General features: G+C 40.8%; 1 pseudogene; it reads right to left on the bottom strand.

Annotated features, from left to right (window-relative positions):
• Positions 1 to 19,919: 19,919 nt before the first annotated feature.
• LOC112297217 (large ribosomal subunit protein eL20 pseudogene) lies at positions 19,920 to 20,468 on the bottom strand (annotated as a pseudogene).
• Positions 20,469 to 23,246: the final 2,778 nt, after the last annotated feature.

Genomic DNA, 23,246 nt, shown 5'->3' on the forward strand with positions numbered 1-23,246 from the left:
AGCAGCAGGCAGCTTTATTCTCTGCCCTTGTTGAAAGTCCCCTCTCCTCATCAATATAGGTAGGCTTCTAAAGTTATAGCTCTAAGGAGATAGAACTTTAGCTTGGTCTTCTGATCAAAATGAAGCACTTCTATTGAGAGAGTATCAATTACGGTGTTGAGTCTTTTCCCATGGGTCTGTAGTCTAAGCAAAACAAGATTGGAAATGACCACTGAACAATTATTGGCAAGAATGCTAAAGTCTGTAGAGGCTTTGCCCACAAACTGCCAATATAGGGGGGGAAGGTCTCCCTATTCTCTGAGATGCAGTGGAATGTGAGATGCACTGCCAGGCACTGATGGGGACTATTATGTGTACTAAAGTATTCCATTCATTAGGACTAAAATGACTTCAGAAAGTGATACAAATTTAATTCTGAAGAATTTAACTCATTTCATTGTTGTATTTATTGAAAGGGCTGTAGGAGCAGACACTGAGCTAATTGAAGAGCATGGATTCACATTACAGAGTCACTGGCTTATGTCTTACTGAAAATTTCTACTTCTGAATCAACATCTTCCAAATTTGATTTCATCTCAGAAAGAATGCTCTTACAAAGCCTGGAGAAAATATCCCTATCTATGTTTATATTATTCAAGAATGAAAAAGAATACTAGACATAGATTTAATTTTAGTAGAAAATCACCCACTGTATACATCATAGACATTATCTATACATTAAGTACTTTATATATATTACTACCCTTAATCCTCACAAAACCTCGTAAGATGGGATTTGTTATTATCCCATTTTATAGATGAAGAAACAGAGGCCTAAAAATGTTTGCCTGAAGTCGCCTGCCAGTAAGTGGTGAACCAACACTGAGACCCAAATCTGCCTGATTCTGATCTTTTAAACCATTATCTGATACTGTGTGAACTTTGAAAGCCAAGTGCCACACAAAACACTCAGGGTGGAGGGGTGAGAAGGGAAGGAAGCAGAGGAGGAAGGGAGGGAGGGAAGGACAGACTTGTCTAACAAACAGGTAGGGAACATTGTAACAAAAGCATTTAGAGGTTATAAATATGAAGTATTTCATATCAAATCTGGTGGTTTCTTTGTTTCTTACCTTTTAACCTTTATTTCTCTGGTGTTTTATGTCTTTTGAAAAATTAAAAAATAGAGGAACAAGTATTTATATCTTAAGCAATTGTAAAATCGATTAATTGTAAACTACCTCTTCCTCCCCTTCACTTTTCATGCATCTCTTTCTCTCAAATATTTATTAAACACCTACTGTGTGCCAGACCCTGTCATTTATATTCTACCTCTAATATAGAATGAATCCAACTTAAGTCACTTTTATTAATTTTGATGAAAAAGAAAAAATATATTTTTAATTAAAAACCAGAATAAGAAAATGAGGCACTATGCTAAAAGGCACCAATGAACTGTCAGAATATTAAGAGAGCTGACACTAAAGAATAAGATGAAGCCTCATGTTACCAGACCAGATGTCCAGCTCGAGTTACAACTCATTCCCCTGACTGTCACCATGAAAGATATACACCCTCCACCAACACCACTGATGTTAAGGCTGCAGAAAGAAATTGATGCCACTTGAGAAAGGCCTTTTGTGGGAAGAAAAAGAGGGTGGGCAGAGAACCAATCAGGATTGATAAGAAGAACTGAGAATACCTCATTATCACTTTACTTATGACTTATGGCTTTGTAAGTTATCAGAAAAGAGTTGAAACCATGTCTAGCTTGGTCACCACCATACACATAGCACTTGGCACTCTACCAGAAATATAACAGATACTCAATAAAAATTGGTTGAATAGATCAATGAATTAATGAATAAGCCAGAAAATGACAAAGAAGCAGTGATGATAATAGTGTCTCTGTTATCTGACACAAAGGGAACAGCTATTCATCCAGAGAATGCTGAGGTCTCTATATCTAGTTTATATACACCCAGAAATCTTTGACAGCCTAGATATTCTACTATGAATTCACATTTCACAGTAACCACAAGAAAAACCACAGTAATTTATAACTCTAATATAAGTACAATCACAGATAAGAGATGTAGAAAGGTAGCCCATGGAGAGAATTACTCACTTCCTTACTCTTAAACCTGTTTGGTTTCATAAAGAGACTCAGTCACCCTCAAGATTTGTCACAACCACGAGTGAACTTTACTCTTGGAAAGACCACCTTGTTGATTTCTGCCAAATGACCCCACTGACCACTGACTTCCAAGCATCTTAATTCAAGCAATGATTGTGAAATGTGGGGAAATCTTGTTTAGCTCAAATCATAAGGCCCCCAAACCCTAGCCAACAGCCACTAATATTTAGTCTGATCAAGTGCGGTGGGGAGATCAAATACTCCAGTCAGTTTTCTTCACAGATGTCACCTAAATGTTGTTCTTCCACCTCACCCCCAGGAAATTTCAGGTAATAGAGACATGGTAGTTGAAGGGGGGAAAAAATAGAACATGTCAAAATAACAGTAAATTTTAGTAGTCGTTTTTATTTAAGCCTTTTAAGTTCCTTAACACATATTCACTCCCTATCCCAACAAGAACCCTCAGAAGCCATTGAGAGTAATTGCCCTGGAGCCAGTCCATTCACAAGTAGAAAAAAAAATGTGAAGACATGACCCTAAGGAGCAAAGAGGAGCAAGTCTTAGAGAAGTCAGAAAGAGCATCTGAAAGAGGCACGAAGCAAAGGGCTCTAGTATGGAATGCAGGGTCCCTGAGAAAAGCAATTGGATAGGCAGAGATAAAATGGGTTATAAAGAATTTGGGTCTTGATGTGGTGGTAACAGGAATAGTATCGAGATGATCACATGAAGAAAACAGCATAGGTGGATAGGAGAGGAGGTAAAGAGATCAACTAAATACACTGTCAGGGTAATCCAAACTTAGGTGATGAGGATCCTGGCTAGAGCTTCGGCCACAGAAATGTCAAGAAAGGACCAGATTAAAGGTTCACTAGACTGTGTGTCCTCAGGGTCTCATGTTCCTGTCCCCATAATGCACAACACATTTTTGTGAAATGAATGGAATGGAAGAAAAGTGACAGGGTTGGTACATGGCAGAAAAAAAGGAGAAGCACTTATGACAAGTTGGAGAAATATGGTGCTTAGCCATGGGATTGAAGTACCAGTGGGAACTCAAGGGGAATGTCCTTAAGGGCAGTCAGCAATGTAGAGGCTCAGTCTATGACAGAATCAGGGCTGGAGATAGGAGTGTAGAGGTGAGATTTAATGACGGGAAAATGAAATCACAAGAGAGATGATAATGACAACAAGCAGAGTTTTAAGTGCATTAGAAAAGAGAACCAGCAAAAGGAACTGAGAAGAAAAGGTCAAAAAAAAAAAAAAAAGAACTAAGCAAATGATGTTTTATGACTTTGGGAGAAAGTTTCAAGGAATTTTTTGTGGTAAAATGAAAATGACTGAAGCCTGAGAATGAGAGAGCCTGAACCTGAGCTCCAATTCTGCCACTAGCTTGGTGTGTGACCTGGAACAAGTGTCTGAACCTGTGTGGGCCCCCAAGTCATGATCTGGAAGTGATCTCTGAGTTATGTACCAGCTCTCAGGGTCCCTGGGATTGTGAGGGCTGAAGGTATTAGACACCAGGAAGGATGGGACAAGGAAGAGAGTGGTGATTAATCTCAAAAAGAAAATACCACCAGTAAGGGCAGAAACCAGCAGGCAAAGACTAAGAACAAAAGAATAAGTAGGACTTCAGGACTTTTCAAACAGATGGGAATTTTGTTTTGGTGATAGAGGAGAGTAGAACTTACTGACACCTAAGGAAAAGAAGATAAAAGATGAAAATTTGAGACAAGATCTTAGAGAAGAGCACTTTTGGTTAAGATGGAGGTGTAGGTAGACACACTTCATTCACTTCCTCATGCAACCACAGAAAGAAGTACAACCAGATCTCAAAACAAATAACCCCCAGAACTGTCAGAATATCGAGCTGTATGAAAGTCGGACAACCAAGGATTTAAAGAAGACACATTCATCCAGACAAGTAGGAGGGGTGGAGTCACGGAGACAGGCAGAGAGGCAGTATGATGTGGAAAGGTGGCAGTGGCAGAATGGATGGAAAGGATACCTTCAGAGTGAGTGACCCCAGCCCCAGGCCACACAGCCCAGGGTTCCAGCACTAGGAAGATAGATCCCCATTACCTCTGACTGTAAAAACCAGTGGAGGTTAGAGCAGTGGGAGAAACTGCTAGCTTTTGACTGCTTAAAGGGCCAGCATGGTCATAGAATATACACAAACCCACCCACTCTGGGATTCACCACTGGGGCAGCAGCTGGAAGAGTGCCAGTCATTCACAGGAAAGGGCTGAAATGACTGGAAATGGGCCAAGTGCTGGCGAACCACCAGAAGCCCAGGGGTGACACTGTCCCCTCTCCAAGCCCTCCCAACACAGCCATAAAGTGGTGAAGCAGGTGCCCCACCTTGTCAAGTACCTAAGGCTCTGCCCCACACAATTTACAGCTGCCTTTTCTACATAAGCCAGGCTACTAAGACAGGAGTCAAAGCAGCTCTACGTAATACACAGAAACAAATACAGGGAAACTACCAAATTGAAGACACAAAGAAATAGGCCCAAATAAAAGAACAGATCAAAACCCCAGAAAAAGAACTTAGTGAAACAGAGAGAGCCAACCTATCAGATGCAGAGTTCAAAACACTGGCTATCAGGATGCTCAGAGAACTCTTTGAGTATGGAAAAATAAAGGAAGAAGTGAATGTTATATTAAGTGAAATAAAGAAAAATACACAGAAAACCAACAGAGAAGGCAAGGAAGCTGTAATCGCAAACAACAATTTGGAACATAAGGAATAACAAAAAGAAGAAACAAGAATTCAAAAAAGTGAGGATAGGCTTAGGAACCTCCAGGACATCCCCAAACAGGCCAACATCCATATCATAGGGGTGTCAGAAGGAAAAGAGGAAGAGCAAAAACTTGAAACCTTATTTGAAAAAATAATGAAAGAAACTTCTCTAATTTGGCAAAAGAAATAAACATACAAGTCCAGGAAGGACAGAGAATCCCAAACAAGTTGGACCCAAAGAGGACCACACCAAGCACATCATAATTAAAATGCTAAAGGTTAAAGATAAAGACAGAATCTTAAAAGCAGCAAGAGAAAAGCAAATAGTTACCTACAAAGCAGTTCCCATAAGACTATCAGTGGATTTCTCAAAACAAACTTTGCAGGCTAGAAGGGACTGGCAAGAACTATTCAAAATGATGAAAAGAGAGGACCTACAACCTAGATTACTCTATCCAGCAAGGCTATCATTTAGAATGGAAGGGCAGATAAAGTGCTTCCCCAACAAGGTAAAACTGAAGGAGTTCATTACCGCCGGGGCATTATTACAGGAAATGTTAAAGGGACCTATTGAAGGAAAAAGAGATCAAAACCATGAACATTAAAAAGGCAACAAATTCACAACTATCAACAACTGAATCTAAAAAAACAAAACAATAACAACAACAAAACCGAAGCAAACAACTAGAACAAGAACAGAATCATAGACATAGAGATAATTTGGTGGGTTATCAATGGGGAGGGGGAAGAGGAAGGATGCAGGGAAAGGTACAGGGAATAAGAAGCATAACTGGTAGGTACAAAATAGACAGGGGATGTTAAGAGTAGCATAGGAAATGGAGAATCCAAAGAACTCATACACACGACCCATGGACATGAGCTAAAGAGGGGTGAAGGGGGAAAAATTGGGACAACTGTAATATCATAATCAATGAAATATTTTTAAAAACATCTTAGAGAAGATGGGTAAGAATGGGATTCAAAGTATAAGTAGATGAAAGTGAAAAAGCATGTTTTTTTCTGAAAAACTAAGGAGAACGGTGTTGGAAAATTCAAAGAACTCTGAAGGCAAAGGTTGAAGAATAGGGACTGTTTGCCTAGAACTGAGTCTCTCTACAACATAGTCTAAAAAGGAAACAAATCTTTGTATTAGCTATCTATTGTAGCATTACAAATAACCCCAAAACCTGTGGTTTAAAATGATAGATATTTACTAACTCACACTTGACAAGGGCCAGGAATCCATAAACACCTTAGCTCAGTGGTTCTGGCTCAGGATCTCGGATGAGTCATGATACCTGCCTGGGCTGCAAACATCTAAAGGTTTGACTAGAGCTAGAAAACTCACTTCCAAGATGGCTAATCACACGGATGATGGCTGGAGGCCTCAGTCATGTGTACCCTTCCTCATTCCATGGCAGCTGGCATACCCCCAGAGCAAGTGATTCAAGAGAATAACCAAAGTGGAAGTCTCCATGCCCTTTATGACCTGGTCTCTGAAATGGCACAGTCACCTCCACCACATTCTACTCACTAGAAACGAGTTACTAAAAAGTTACTTGAGAGTGAGTTCCAGCTCAGTCTCAAGGGAAGAGAAATGAGGCTCCACTTCTTTATGAGAAGAATATAAAATAATCTGTGGACAAATTTTAAAGCCATCAGTCTTCAAAGACCGTGTAAATTAGAGGGAAGATTGTTGGTTTAGAAAAAGTAGCTGTGAAGGAGCCATTGTGGGGGTATTCTAAGAGTTACTGAGAGTAGATTAAAAGATGCCCAGAAAAGTTATACTAATGCCACAACAACAATAACCTTGACCTTTTCATAAACCAAAAATGATGGTACAGATTTATACCAGAAAGACTAGAAGTTTACAGAGGAAGAAGACTAGTATTATCAGATGGGGCATAAAAGGTAAAACACTAACACCACACCAGACCCACCAGACATACTCGCCCTCTGTGGAGTCAGAGAGGAAACACTGATGCAGTCACAAGAGCAGGCACGTGGCTATGATCGCTGTAGCAGTCTGTGAACGGCATTTTGAGCCCCATCCAACTGAAGAGAAAAGCTCCTGAGTGCTCCCAGTTCCACTGAAGTAATTATGCTCTGAAAGCAGTTTAGAGCAAGAATCATCTTGTTGTTACAGTGGTTTTCATTTTAGTACCTCCAGTGCTAGTATAACATGTGGGGGAGGAAAAGCACAGAGAACAAATAAATACCTTTTTGATGAAAAGATGGATGGATGGATGGATGGATGGATGGATGGATGGATGGATGGAACTAGTTCAAATGGAAAAGCTAATGTACAGTAGTTCCCTTTATGCACTTTGAATGTTTAGGTTTTAATAGGACAAGAAGGTACTGAACTCATTTCTTCTTAACCTTGGAAATACTGGTAGCTTGCAAAGGATAATATAGCACGTGATAGCCAAATTGAAATTCCTGAAATAGGAAACAATTAACAAATGTATTAAGGGTGCTTTTGTGTTGAATAATTAACAAAATTATTTGTTAGATTTCTTAGGTATATTTTTAATTCAATGATTTATTCACCTTTGTTTTCTTCTGCCTGTCACTACTATTTAATGATAAATATGTACAAAATATTCTTGAATTTAAATTTTCAAAAATGAGAAACCTAGACTCAATTAATAAATTTTTGTAACCTAATTATTTATAAGGCTACCTGCATTACTTCAGCTAAAACCTATAAGTTAAAACCCATGTTTGTCAAAAATAAATAAATGAGAAAACCAGTTTAAAAACTAGCTAAGTTCTTCCCAATTATGGTTAGCCCGGGAGTATATTTTAACATACAGTGTGGGGCAAAAGTAGGTTTATAGTTTGTTTGTAGGGAAAATAATATGATAATTAATAATAATACAAAAATAAACTCTGTGTTTCACATATTCTGTAAACCTACTTTTGCCCCCCATATTATAGATATGATCTCTCCCTCCTCATAAAAATATAATAAACTATATTATCATAAGCATATATTTAATTTTGTTGAGCATCTGTTGTAAATAAATTGGATATTGTACTGAAAATAAAGAGCACATGAATGTATTTATTTGGGTAAATAAACTAGAAATAACTGTTGGTGGAGAGTTAAAAAAAAAGTTGTCCAGATCTATTTTCAGCATGGCTATAACTTTTCTGCACGTTTTGGTGTATAATGTAGAACAACTTTAAGTTAAATAAGATTAAAAGCAAATGGAATGTTTGTTGCTTATTTTAGTATTAACTTTATTGTAACCTTATTCTACTTAATATTAAACTCATGTTTAATACTTATTACACATATGGAAATGTATATTATATCACATAATGAAATATGAAATGTATACAAAATGGGAACCATATAGAATAGTATAAATATCAACATGTCAAATACCCTTAAGATATAAATGCATATTCTGCTCTGGACATTTAGAAGAAAAGACTTAAATGATTTTCTACATTTATACAAATCAACTTCAATCATTTCTAAGTGCTAGGAAATGAAATGTTCTATATTTTTAGGGGAAGGAGGAAAGAGTTCAATATTAAAGAAACTTAAAATTCATCTGTTAGTTGCTTCTAGGTGACTCTTCAAAGTGGCAAACAGGAAAATAGAAAGAACGAATATATGCTCACCTATGAACAAAAATGATTGTTTTCATAAGCAGACAATGATGTAATTAAGTTCTGCAGTAAGTATCGAGATCCTGTTACAAAACAGCTGGGTAGGTACCTCACACCCAACTGCAGAATAAAAGACTCTCAATCTTATCCCAACACCTAAAATGTGACAAATGATTCAGAGGTCCTGGTCCTACTTAGGGACAGCTAGAGAGAAAGTCCACACGCCCGTGGTGTGTGGATCTGTGGCTCTCTGTTAGAGGAAGTAGAGGGTTACATCCAGTGGTGTGCTGGAGTCAGCACCTATGGGTTCTCAGGAGCTAGTTGTGTGTATCTCTTCCCAACTCCGTGTTCAGTAATGTTGTACCGGTAGATCGAAATGAGCCATGGTGGGATTACTTTCACCACCGAAATAGGAAAATGCTAAAAGTCAGGGCTTTTCATCCAGATAGTGAGTTGTGGAACATTTATAAGCATACCACTATTGATTACAAGTCAATATATGCCAACAAAAAAGCTAGTGAACAGTGTCTCTTCCACCCCAACATAGCAATCCCAGGGAGATTACCCCCAGCCTAACCTAACCCTAAATTTCCAGATGAAATCAACTCATTTTTAGAAATATGTGTTCGATTATAACTATTAATCACTTGATTAATTTTAATGTCCAAGTTATTGATTGTGCTGACTCCAGGTCAAAGTCGATAAAATTTCACAGGATTCAAATTTCCTGAGTTCTTAGCCACAGAGAGACAGGAAAGTAAAAGATGTATTATCTGTGTTATCTGTGCCACACAGTAGCTGGAATTACTTCACGCCATTGATGTTTATTGAAAGGAATGCTCACACAATAACTAACTGTCAAATATAAAAGACAAGTAGGCAGCATAGGATGAAAAAAGAGGAAGAGATGGACGCAAGCTGCATCAGTTGGTATGTGCATTCCTATAGACTGTCCCAGATCATAGATTCATACAGGTGGTCTGATTCTGTTCTGTTTTGTTTCCCTGAATCAGTACTAGCAGGAAAGATACCGTGCTGGGTATCTTCCCATTCCCCCTCCTGATTGGCTCTCCACCTCTCTTCACACTGCCCTGTGCCCCAGAGACTGACCATGCACTGCATGGATAAGGCTCCTTTGTCATCTGGCTCCTGAGGAGGAAAAGAGGAAGGAAAGGGCAATCCTTTTCCCCCAGCTCTGCCCCTCTACTAAAATGTGGCTGCACCTCTTGTTGTGAGCAAGGGGGTGTACGCAAAAGGAGTCACTCACACATGTTTGTGCCTTTCCACAGTGCCAGGTTTATCACAGGAGACCTCCCCAATAAGCCAATAGAGTCACATGCAGGTTACACACACACAGAGGGGGAGCTGACTCCATAGAAGCGAGCAGAATGAGCAACTGGTGTGACATCCTGGTAACTGGCAGTGTCCACAGGTGGAGAGGCAGGCATCGGTCTCAGGTCAGTGGCGGCACATGTCACTGGAGGGGAAGTGGAAGTCCAGCAGGGCTCCGTGCATGACCCCACAGAGCAGTCAATGTCTGGCGTTAGGTGGTCAGAGCTCTGAGTTCTTATGGCCACTAGGGGTGTCCCACTCATGTTGGTGTCCAGATGGAGTCCTTATCAGAGGATCCAGACTTGTGATTTGGGACATCTGGGGCATCTCTTAAGGGTGTTATACCCCATTACCTCAGTCTTGACATAGCGTTTGACATAACTGTCATGGCTGAGAGTGACTCCACAGTGGACTGTCAAAGGAGTCCAAAAAGTCCACTCTGTCCTTGCTCTACACACCCCTGTGCCAAAGACCACAGTTCTTGTCAGGCAGCTCCTCCACAAAACCGCCCCCTTCGGTTTCTATGCCCCTTCTTCCATTGCCCCCTCAAGCCTAGGGAGGGTACAATGCCTGGCTGTGATGTTTCCAGCTTACGGCACTATGCTGGGTTGCCCAACGCTTTGCCAAGATCTTTTAACTGTCTTTTTAGTGCATTCTCTTTTAATCACTCCATGTGAGCATGCCACTTAGTTCCTGCTGGGGCACTAACAGTTATAACAGTGTTGGAAAATCCAGAAATCTACCAAGGACCACCAGATTGTTATCACCCCCATTACCTCTGATACCTTCCACAGGACTCTGTGGTACACAAAACCCTCATGCTTTCATATTCATCTCCAATCTCAGCCATGTAATTCACAAGAACTCACTGAGCCCCTGCCCTGCACCCACCACTGTCCTGGTGCTTATGTGTCATGCTACCCAAAATGGAATCAAAGGGGTTCCTCTCTGACTCCTCCTTTTAAATGTCCTCTTGTATTTTCCCAAGTTGGACTTCTTTTGGAGCCTGATCTAATTTCTCCCATGGAGTTACACAAATGTGCATGACCAAAGAATCTTTGATATTATTTTATTCCTCACATAAAACTTCTATATTTAAAGCACAGGACAGTTACCAAAAAAGATAAGAAAAGCCCACCTCCTCTAGAGCATCAGTGTGAGGCCAGAAGACAACAGCCAGCTAAGAACGCATCACCTTCCGAAATGTCAAACACTTAGGTCTAAATCCAACAAGAGAACATATCACTGTGTTCACACAGAACCATCCTAGACGCTTGAATGACAGGAGCAGATATTTTTTGAGCACTTATTACAGCACAGATCCTGTGCTGAGTGTTTCACCTGGAATATCTCGTTTCATACTCTAACAAAACTCTACAAAATAAGAGCACTGCTTTAGTAGTCCCGATTTATAGATGATGAAACTGGGGTTTACAGGTTATGGTTCTGGTCCAAACTCACACAGCTGGTAGCAAGCTGGGACTTGAATGCAGGCAGCCTGCTTCTAGAATCTAGGCTCCTAACCTCTGCACCAGAATTCAGGCCAGGCTCCAAAAACTTCTTGAAAATTGAAAAATCTGATGTGTGAGAGGGCTGTTTTAAAGAAAAAGGATTTAAAAAAACACTTCAATTTTCCTGTAAAATATTCCTTGTTTTCCTCTTTAAATCTGCAAGGTCACCCACCTGGATCTGGGACCTGAGCGGAAGCATTGTTCCATATATTACTTTTGTGTTCTGGACAGAATGTCTTCTTGGCCTTAAGCTCTGCTCTCCCCACAGCCTGCAGGGTTCTCAAGTCCATTCACGTCCATTGTCTCGCCTTGATAAAGGCTTTGCAATGCCCAAGGTCATAAAGCATTTATTCCCGTAATTCTGTATATGGCTAAGGCAAAAACAATGATTTCAATGAATTTTTTTTAGGTACACTCTCTTTTGTGATATTTCAGGTATGCAATAATTAATAGAAGTAGTTCCCCCAGGATATTCTAATAATAAATTTCTTTCCTTAGATGTGGAAAGAAATGGTCTATTTAACAGAAGAATATTTTGTGAAACTCAAATTTCAAATGAGCTGAAAATGAGTTCAACTATTTTATCTAGTCCTCTTCCTGCCCTTGGGACACTGGTATGTCAAACTAGAGCTTCAAATAATGGCCATCAGCCACTTCCTTCAGTAGTCAGTTTTCATTTAATGTTACAAATTCATTGAAACTAGCAACTGTAGCCTTTTGGGCTTCTAAAAACATTGCCATATCTATTCCCATGTACTATATTTTATCTCTCCAAAATGCTGAATGTCCTGTTTTATTTTCTCACCAATTCCAAGGACTTGGCTATTATTAGTATATTAGCTTGCTAGGACTGCCATAACAAGGCACCACAGACTGGGTACCTTAAGTAACAGAAATTTATGTTCTTACAGTTCTGGAGGATAAAATTCCAAGATGAAGGTATCTGCAGAGGTTGTCCCTTCTGAGGGTATGAGCAGCGAAGGATCAGTCCCAGGCCTCTCTCCTTGGCTTGCAGATGGCTGCCTTCTCCCTGTGTCTTCACACCACCTTCCCAATATGCGTGTCCGTCTCCAAATTTCCTCTTATAAGGACACTAGTCATATTGGATTAGGGCACACCCTAATGATCTCACTTTAATTTAATTACCTCAGTGAAGACCCTGTCTCCAAATATGATCATATTCTGAGGTACTGGGTGTTAGGATATATATATCTGTGTGTGTGTGTGTATCCCTTGTTTCAAGGGAAACATTGACCCGAGAGAGAAAGTCAATCAGTTGCCTCTCACACGTGCCCTGACAGAGACCAAACAAGCAACCCAGGCATGTTCCCTGACTGGGAATCGAACTGGCGAACTTTTGCTTAGTGGGAAAACACCCAACCAACTGAGCCACACCAGTCAGGGGAGTGTAAGTCTTTTTCATATCAATCTACTAATATTTAAAATTGAAAAATCTTACAAGGGAGTTCTCATAAGACTGTCAGCTGATTTCTTTTTTATTTTTTGTCATTAAAAGAATTATCTCTGTTTTATCTTACAGAGTAATGATTTAAATTGAATAAATTTGGTCACAGTAAATATTTGACATGAAAAGCAGTTGTATCAGAGGGCATCAGAAAAATAGCAATTTGTCTTACACATAATAACTAGAAAATATTTTTGTCTGATCATTTAAGTGTTATAAATCCTGACAATGTTAGATACACTGACAAACTAGGTACTACCTTATATTAAATCTTGCTTGGAAACTATCCTTTAAAAAGTACTTTGAGGTATAAATCACCTATGTATTAGACATGAGTCTTTTATATTTTACAAAGAGTTTAAACAAACATATCAAACAATTAATTCAATGGGTCTTAAAATAACTATTAGTCAGGTTCAAGGACACACTGTTCCACAATTTCCCATAGGTTGGCATTCTCCACTGAAACTTCCAGTTACTCTTTGTCATTTATCTGCTTGTTTATGGCCTCTTCTGCTGAGTGGGTTTCTTCAGAAGTGTAGATTCCTGACTTTCTGGGCAAGATGGAGTCATAGATAAACACAGCTCACCTCCTTGCACAACCACAGCAAAAATTACAACTAGACCACAAAATAACTATCACCCAGAATAGTCAGAAATGTGACCTGTATGGAAGTCTAACAACCAAGGAATTAAAGAAGTCACATTCATCCAAATGGGTAGGAGGGACAGAGACGTGGAGATGTGTGGAGAGACTCAGAGAGGTGGAGATGCAGAAATGTGGAATGGGCAGTCCCATACCCACGTGTGGCAGATAAAAATCAGGAGGAATTCCTCAGGAGCAAGGGATCCCAGCCTCATCCCAGACCACTGAGCCCAGGGTTTCTGGGGCCAGGACAATAAGTCCCCGTAACTTCTGGCTATACAAATCAGTGGGGGTTAGGGTGGCAAAAGAAACTGTGGGATTCTAGGAGTCTCCTCTTAAAGGGCCCACAATGAATATAGGACTTAAGCAGACTCAGTCCTTCTGGGTTTGAGCACCGGGGCAGCAGCTGGAAGGGCACCAGTGGCATAATGGGAGAAATTGAAATGTCTGGCATCAGAGCAAATGCCAGGGAACAGCTTCCTCCTGGAAAAAACTCCAAAGGCCAAGCAGCAACATTGTCCCTTTTCTGAGCCCTCTCCTACACAGAGCCACAGAGCAGTGACACCATATGTGAGACTCCATCAACCTGGTTTACATGGGTTGCCCCACCCTTGCAATCACCTAAGGCTGCACCCCATCCAACTTACCAGTGCATTTCTCTAAAATAGGCCACACTACAAAGACAGGGAGTCAAAGCAGCTCTACCTAATACATAGAAACAAACACAAGGGGACTGCCAAAACACAGATACAAAGAAATATGGCACAAATGAAAGAACAGAACAAAACTCCAGAAAAAGAACCAAACAAAATGGAGATGAGCAAACTAACAGATGCAGAGTTCAAAACACTGGTTATTCCATGCTCAAGGAACTCCTTGGGTACTTCGACCGCATAAAAAAGACCCAGGCAGAAATGAAGTTTACACTCAGTGAAATAAAGAAAAATTTATAGGGAGCCAACGGTGGAGTGGATGAAGCCAAGAATCAAATCAATGATTTGGAACATAAGGAAGAACATTCAGTCAGAACAGCGAGAAGTAAAAATAATCAAAAAAATCATAGGCTAAGGAGCCTCTGGGACAACTTCAAATGTACAACATTTGAATCATAGGGGTACCAGAAGGAGAAGACAGAAAGCAAGGAATTGAAAACTTATTTTAAAAAAATAATGAAAGAACACTTTCTTATTTCCTATTTGGTGAAGGAAATAGACATACAAGTCCAGGAAGCCCAGAGAGTCCCCAAAAAGATGGACGCAAAGAGAACCACACCAAGACACATCATAATTAAAATGCCACAGTTTAAAGATAAAGAGAGAATCTTAAAAGCGGCAAGAGAAAAGCAGATAGTTACCTACAAAGGAGTTCCCATAAGACTGTCAGGTGGTTTCTGAAAAGAAACTTTGCAGGCCAGAAGGAATGGCAAGAAGTATTCAAAGTGATGAAAAGCAAGGACCTACACTCTAGATTACTCTATCCAGCAAAGCTATCATTTAGAATGGGAGGGCAGATAAAGTGTTACGCAGACAAGGTAATGCTAAAGGAGTTCATCATCACCAAGCCATTATTATATGAAATGATAGGGGACTTATTTAAGAGAAAGAAGATCAAAACTATGAATAATAAAATGGCAAAAAATACATATCTATCAATAATGAATCTAAAAAACAAACTAAGCAACAAGAAGAACAGAGACAGAATCATGGATAAGGAGAACATTTGGGTGGTTGCCATATGGGTGGGGGATATGGCAGAATGCATGAAAAAGTGAGGGATTAAGAAGTACAAGTAGGTAGTTACGGCATAGTCACGGGGATGTAAAGTACAGCATAGGAAATGCAGTAGCCAAAGAACTTATATGCACGACCCATGGACATGAACGAATGTGTGAGGACTGCCTGAGGGAGTGTGGGGTACTCAGTGGACAGGGGCAAAGGGGGAAAACTGGGACAACTGTAATAGCATAATCAATAGAGTATAATTTTAAAAAAGAAAAAGAAATTAAAAAATACAATAGAAAAATCAAAATACATCTGTTTTTGTCAGATAAAGCCCTTGCCATTTCAAAAGCTGTAGTTATTCCCACTCCACAATGTACTGATTGAATCAGCCTTTTAAAAATTTTGTTTTGTTTTGTTTTGTTTTCAAAAAGAAAAGAACAAAGAGGATAAAAACAGTGTGTTGAGACGCTTATGTTCCAAAGCCAGTGCACCTAACAGAGCCTTAGGTCCTAATCCTTAGAAATTCCTACCTGACAGCCCTCATTCTACCACTTATGACTCCCTTTGGGTGTTGCTGGCCTGCTGGCCGGCCTGCCTCTGCTTTCTTTTTTAATTATTGTTTTTCACTCTTTAGAATGCTTACTTGTTGTGGTTTTCTCTTTGTGTACTCCCTGGGATGGATTTTCCCGGTGGTTTTTCCTTACTATATTTGTCTTTGCCATGGTTTTGGATGGTGTCCACGTGGACAGGTTTGATTAGAAAGAACAAGGCAAGGACAATATACTCACCACACACCAGCAATAGCAAATGAACTTTCTCTCATAACATTTCTCCTTAAGTAGCGTCTCTTACTTTGAAATAGAGACAAAGTTTCTGTTAATGCAAGAAACATTTATTACTGGCCTATTTACTTCCTCATCCGTTCCAATTTCAGCCATTACAAAATTCACATTACCAGAGTTGGCCGAATTTGGAACTCAATGTGTGTGCATGGGTTGAGTGAGTGCCTTTGTCTGTGCATTTTATTTGATACAACTAGTTGCCTAGTGACTCAACAGCAGAACTCATCTACCACTAACTAGTTTATATAACCTTAAAGAAGTCATTCCGGATCTATGCCTCAGATTTCTTATCAATAAAATGTTGTATCTCCCAAGACTTATTTTACAGACATTTAAGTGGGGGGAAAAAAGGAAAAAGGATATATATTTTTAAAAAAGAACAAGTTATTGTCGATTTACAGATGGGTCTATTCCAAAAGTTCATTGACAAGTCAATTACTGAGAACTTGGAACACATTTTTCCCAAAGAAACAATAAAACAAAGCATGATTGGATTTATAGACACCCCCACGGAGCCTGAGTATCCCACACGCAGGTGAACGGCTGAGCTAATGTTGTCCTAGAACACAATCAGTGCACTTGCGGTATTTACGGGAAAGCAATCCTGCTCTATCACAGGGGCGAGGGCCACCCCCAGTATATACGCATCTGTAGTAGGAGTGTTTCTGTACCTCCTTTGTATTCAACTGTCCGAGAAATCTATGAAGGACAGGAGAAGGGGGTCTGCAGGCCTAAGGGAAGGGACTTCTTAGAAGTGGAGAAGAGCAAGGGACTCGGGAGCCTCGAGGGGAAGAAGGAGAGAGAATTGGAATACAGGGAATCGGGAAGGATGAGCTGCAGGGAAGAGGTCTTTGAACCACTTGCCCAGGGGATCTGATAAAGACTGAGGACGGCAGGTGCTGGTGCACAGAGCTTCCAGTGTACAAAACACTCTAGATTAGGTTAGAGCCAAGTTTATAAACAAGCAGGCCAGATTTTATCTATTTATTTTTTCTAATTTAAAAAATACCGTATATGCTTAGAGTACACCTGAGCCAACACAAATGAATAGCGAAATGCAGTTATCAAGATGAATAACTCCTTCTGGCACCGGAGAAAAAGTATCTGCTTAGGATTGTCCAGGGTATAACATAAACTACACTGGAACCTCGTAAAATCTTTTCAGAATAAATGAACGATAGGAGAAACAACTACAGAGTCAGATAATGAAGCCAGATGTCAGAAAAAGACATCAATATCCATTTTAACTGAAACACAGCTGTTACATTGTAAATGAAGTTAAATGTGTATTAGTAGGAAAAATACCATGGAGCTTTTTTACAAATAGTGACTCTAGGTGTTGATATATATTTAAGATATATTGTTAAGTGATAAAGGCAAGGGGCCAAATGGTATCTATTTTTTAAAACGGTAGCACAGTGCTACATAAACATATATACTTAATGCATAACAGATTTCTAAAAGGGTATCAGCTGTGGTTACCTCTGAGAAATGGGAATATGAATTGATGTAAAAGACAGAAGACAAACTTTACTCTTTTATCCTTCTATCCTGTTTAAATTTTTATCACAAGCAGAAGCAACTTTTGCTTTTTGTAATGTGGTAAAATATACATAGCATAAAACTTACCATTTTAAACATTTTTACATGTACAGTTCAGTGGCATTAAGTACCGACATGCTGTTATGCATCCAGCACCACCCTCCATCTCCAGGACTTTCTCCTCCCAGACTGAAACTCTGTCCCCATTAAACAACAGTGCCTCTGGCCTCCTTCCCCCAGAAGAACTTGAAACTTAAAACACTGCCATAGAGAAGCCCTTCCACACAAAATATCCACACTGAATTAGCTGATAACAGTGCTCTCTTTAGAAATGATAAACATACTTAATCATTTATGATAGATTTAATTTGATAATAAATTTGTGCTGTGAAATTCTGACTAACAAGCAGGTTTAGTAAGTTCTGTTGAAAAAATAATTAGATTGTGTTTCTGAAACAGGAAATTTCATAACACTGTATCAGATTGATTATTCATCTGTATATTACTAATGTATGCAATTTATTAATCATCCTTAATGGGAAGGGGGGTTTCCACCTCCTAATTGCCCTCTCAATTGTTACTACATCCACGCATTTAAGACTTCGAAACCCCACAAAGCTGAAGTGCCAAGTATGCTAATGCATACTAAATGTTTCGCTCAACCTTCCCAGATCTGTTTCCTCTTTGCTCTTCCTAGCCACATAACAACAATGAATCCATTGGGAGGGGAAATCTATTTTATTTATACAAATTTGTGGCAGGTTACTCTGAAAAGAGGACCAGCATATGACAGTGTACATGTGTTCATGTGCCAGCTGAGAGGGGAAACCAGCCAGAGGCAGGAGTGGGCAAGTCAGGTGGGCATGATGCGCATAGAAGGTGTGACAGGAGGAGGTCTGGAGTGGCCTGGGTGGCCAGAGCACTGCCAGAGACATCGGGGTCACAGACCTGGGAGCAGCTGTGCTCCTGAGCAGGCAGAGCCAAGAGCTAGCTGAGAGTCCGGAGAGTGGGGAAGGCAGTCTGAGTATCCAGAGCACTGTGCAGCAGACGTGGCCTGGACGGGGGGTTGCTGGGTTCATCCTGATCTATGACACATTACTGAACTAGTCTCTCCGCTAAGGCAAGAATATGGTGCAAGGTTTGTCAGGATGTTATGGTCTTCATTTGTCTGCTGGATATGGAGTAAAAGGAAACCAGATATAGAATTTCTCAATGTATAAGGCAAAACCATCTGTCTAAGAATTTTAACCTTTTTTGCTATTCCCCAACAGCACAGTTAGCAAAAAAGGATGCAAAGCCAATAAGATGAGTCATTTGTAGAAGAGAGTAGTGAGCAGTAAATGCGAGGCTGCAGAAGTTTGACACATCCCAAACAAGCAAGGTATCTGGGGTGGGGCTTCAGGGAATGTCCAGAATGACAGTACAATTAAGAAAGTTGACACCTAGTTGCTCGTATTGAGAAAGCCTCCAAAAAGATTACTACAGTGGAAGGAAAATGATTTGCAAAGAGTCTGAGAAAGTAATAATGAAAATATGAATAACAATAGCTAATCATTTCTTAAGTGTAGTACTGTGAACCAGGCAATATTCTAAGTGTTCAGCATGCATTAACCCCCTCAGAGGCCAGTACTGTTATGATTCTTCCCACTGAGAGATGAGGAAGCTGAGGTAGACAGCAGGAAGGGGGAGGGGATAGTCGTGTATTCTAGCGCTGTAGAGAGGAGAAAACGACGGGAATATTGAGCACGCATTTTCTTCTCATTCAAGAGCCGCCACCTGGAGCTGGACAGGGATGGTCCATAGGAGGCATCACAGCTGACATGACATGGCATGTCCAGGAGGCCATCCACCTTCCTTTGCTCTGATTCCATTTTTTCCTGAAAGTTATCGGAATAGAGAGTCTGCTTCCCTGGGACCCTGATTAGTGAACAGGGTTCCCCGGGCACCACCAAGGAATATCCACACACACACAGGGAGGTTAACATGCCAGCTTATATATCAGTCTCTCGTGAGTTTCATTAACCTAAATTAGCCCTAGAAAGCCTTCAGAGACTGAAGATTTTCTGAACTCCCAAGCTGAAGCACTGGGCTGAGGTGGCCTCATCTCAGAAGGACTTATGTAGGATGTCATTATTTCTGGCCTATCTACAGTAGTAAAACATTAAGGTTAATTTGCCAAATTTGGTATTGGTTCTGCTCAATTCTTTCATTGCACATTGTTGTTTTCCATCCCAGACCTGCCCTTTGCCTAGTCTTTATAGTAACAAGTAGGTTTCTCCATAGATGCCTGCCTATTCACTACTAGTGATGAAAGGAACCCTGGTCCCAGGATAAGAAAAAAATCTGAGGGGGCTGGGTTTGAGATTTTTTTTTCCCCAGGTGTTTACGGGGTAGGCCAAGGGACAAGGAGGCCCTGCATCTCAAATAAGGTGTTGGGCCAATTGGTGGTGAAGCGTGGCTTGTGCTGGCGATGAAGGACCCGGTGGGGCAGTGGGAACTTGATCGTGGAGTCATGGAACTGCTTGACTGACGGGACTGAATCTCCTCCACCTTCGTGATCTGGGTGGAGTGGGTGCAGGCACGTTGCGGCCCCAATGTCTCCATAGCCCTGGGTGACGGGCGCCTGCGTTGGTTAGTCCCGGGACTCTCAGTACACGTTGTGGGTCCTGCTGCAGGAGTCATAGCGCAGCTAGATGCCAAAGTTCTTCACCCAAAGGGGGGATTTTTCGAACATCTTCCCACAGGAGACAATTTCCCCCGAAGATTTCTTCATCTTCTTCAGCTGAAACACAAAGTACCAGAAGCGGGACTAGGCAATGACCCGGTTAGGTGCAAAGATGAGCATGTGGCAGAGGGGCAGTGTGCGGCACTGAGGGGTGGGCAGGCAGCACCCCACCACCCTGTACTCTCGCAGTGTGCCCGAGGCCTTCATAGTGTCGTCTCCGTGTCCGCCACCACCCACAAAAGGCTGGGCTCAAGATTTAGATGAACAAGCACAAAAAAGGAAGATGATGGTCATTTAAGGAGCAATAAATGAAGAAGAGTCTCCTGCAAATTCCTGAGTATCTAGAACTTAGGATCATCACCCGGTTTCAAGAGCTTATTTTATTGTAACTGAAGATAAATTCAACAAATATGCATAGAGCATACCTCGATGTCTCAAACCACATGCTGGTATCTATGGACATGAGGGCGAACTAGGCCTCAGAATCTCACGTTCTACAGACAGTTATTTCTGTTTCTCCCGCAAGACTAGGAAGCCAGTGCCATACAGTCCACAGATTCTTCCGGAGTTGACTTGAATTTTGGTGATTTCAGTGCAGTGACATAACCAGGAAAGTTTGCAGATTCTCTGATTCTCTGATGCATTATTTCTGTACGTGTTTCCACAGAGTTATAACAGAACAAGGTTTAGTTAAGGGAATAAAAGTCAAAGAATAAAAAATGAGTTTAATGTTAAGAACTTGCAAAGATCCCAGAGAGCTAACTTCTACCACATAAATGTCTCCTGCCTTAGTGTTTGCATATGAAAACTAGACATTTACAGTTAGCTACTAACGGAAAGTGTAAAGCATCCAGATAAGTGCCGTGAATGTTTTTCATCTTCCTACTTCTTCTCTCCTATTTCCCTTGAACAACATGAGCCTGAACATTTTTTCAGAGGCTACTAAATAGTGTAGTCCATTCGTTTTCAGCATAGTTTTATTGAATACCTATTAGGATCCAGGTACTCCTTTTACCTCTATTAATAATAATATTTCCTGTGATGTTAAGGGCATGCACTCTGGAGTCAGAAGGTCTCAACGTGAGTCCCACTGTCACTGATTAGTAGTCCTGTGAATTTCCTTCTTCAACGTCTCCATTTGTACACGTGCATATGACCATAAGAATACCTAAGAATACCCACCCCAACCACCTTCATAAGAGTACCGCAAGCATTTTCTGTTTAAAGTAAACTATTTGTGTTTCAAGATAAAATTGCTAACAGTATCTTTAAAAAAATCATAGGCAACATTCCACATTCCTTCTCAGCACCAAAGCAAGCAAAGGGTGTCATATGGCTTGTAGGAGCTGAGGTGCATAGGACTTGTCCCTGCACGTTGCTCTACTTCTTCACAAAGCCCTGGGCTCTGAAAAGTCTTTGTTAGAAACAGATATTGTTAGGTGGCAGGGGTTGTATTATCAGAAGATGTGCTTCGTGACATCCACTGCTGAATAAACTTACGGAGAATCAACACCTGAGAATCTTGGGGAGCTCTCTAACTTAAATGAAGATGTACATGGTTCAGACAGGACTCGGCTGCGTTGGAAAGCACATCCTTGCCACCAGAGCCACACTGTGACTTTTGTAGGTGCTGGGCACTTTTGCCTTTGTGGGCCCCTTTTGCCATAAAAAATATATATTAAAATCATATTTTATGGCTACGTTGATAAAAAGATGAATATAATCTAAGCAGGATTCATTATCATCTGTTTATTATTATACTTTAGTTTCTTTTAGAAGAAATTAAAATATTGTTATGAGCCCTAAAAATATCGTGGTCTCTAGACACTGGGCCAGTTGTATGAAATGGACAAGTTGGTTCCGCTCACTGATGCAGATGTTCATCGCTGGACCCTACCACCTTCCCAGCCACATATTCCCCACTCTGCCCCTCATTCACTCTACCCCAGCCCCCCTGGCCCTCCTTCTAGCCTTTTACTGCACCCAGCATATTCCCATCCCAGAGTCTGAGCCCTGGGGTTCTCTTGACCTGGGATACTCTTCCTCAAATCTCTGCAAGTCTCAGAAAAAAAAGTCACTGCCTCAGAGAGGCCTTCCTTGATCACTGTCGCCAACCCATTACCCTGTTGTAGTTTCTTTGTGGAGTTTACAACAGCCTGAAAACTTTCATTTTTTGTACTTACTGTTGGACTCTCGTGTGAATATGATATAAGGGATATAAGTTACATCAGGGCAGGGACTTGATCTACATTATTCATTGTCATATCCCCAGTGCCTGTTCTATGGTAGGCTCTTGACAAACATTTATGGCACAAATGAGTGAGTAGATAGGCGGCAGAGATTTCTCAGCTCACTCAGAGAAAGTGGCAACAAAACAGAGTGCCTGCCATTTTGTTCATTTGTCTTATAAACAGCAGGTCTGGGCAGACCGGAAGGGGCATCTGGATCAGTTAGTGCCTGGTGCTGGAGGGAGAAGAGGGAGAAGGCAAGCACTTCTGCACATACAACCAGACCAGGCTCTGAGGAGAACACAGGCAATTATCATAGCTGAACCCTCCGAGTTCCTTTAAGAAGGTTCACACGAGGTTTGTCCAGAAAGCATCCAGCCATATACTATGGAAAGTGGAGACATTTATCAAAGAGATAAAAGATACAAGAAACACTGTACATAGGACAATGATGCCTCATTCCCCTTCAACCTTGGGACCTCACACAGTTCTTCCAAATCACCATTTGCTACCCCGTCATATTTCCCTGACTCTCATCAATAGTCTGACACCTCTTCCCTTTCAAAGGTGATTTTAATTTTGGGAAAAGCCAGAAGTCCCAGGGTGCCAAATCTGGGCTGTAGGGGGGCCTGAGTCACCTGGGTGATTTGAAGTTTAGCCAAAAAACTCTGCACGAGACATGATGTATGAGCTGGTATATTGTCTTGATAAAGCTGCCAAAAACCAGTTGCCCATAGCTGTGGCCTTCTGAATCATC

This window comes from Desmodus rotundus, chromosome 11, assembly GCF_022682495.2.
Source record: "Desmodus rotundus isolate HL8 chromosome 11, HLdesRot8A.1, whole genome shotgun sequence".
In the NCBI taxonomy this organism is placed as follows: domain Eukaryota; kingdom Metazoa; phylum Chordata; class Mammalia; order Chiroptera; family Phyllostomidae; genus Desmodus; species Desmodus rotundus.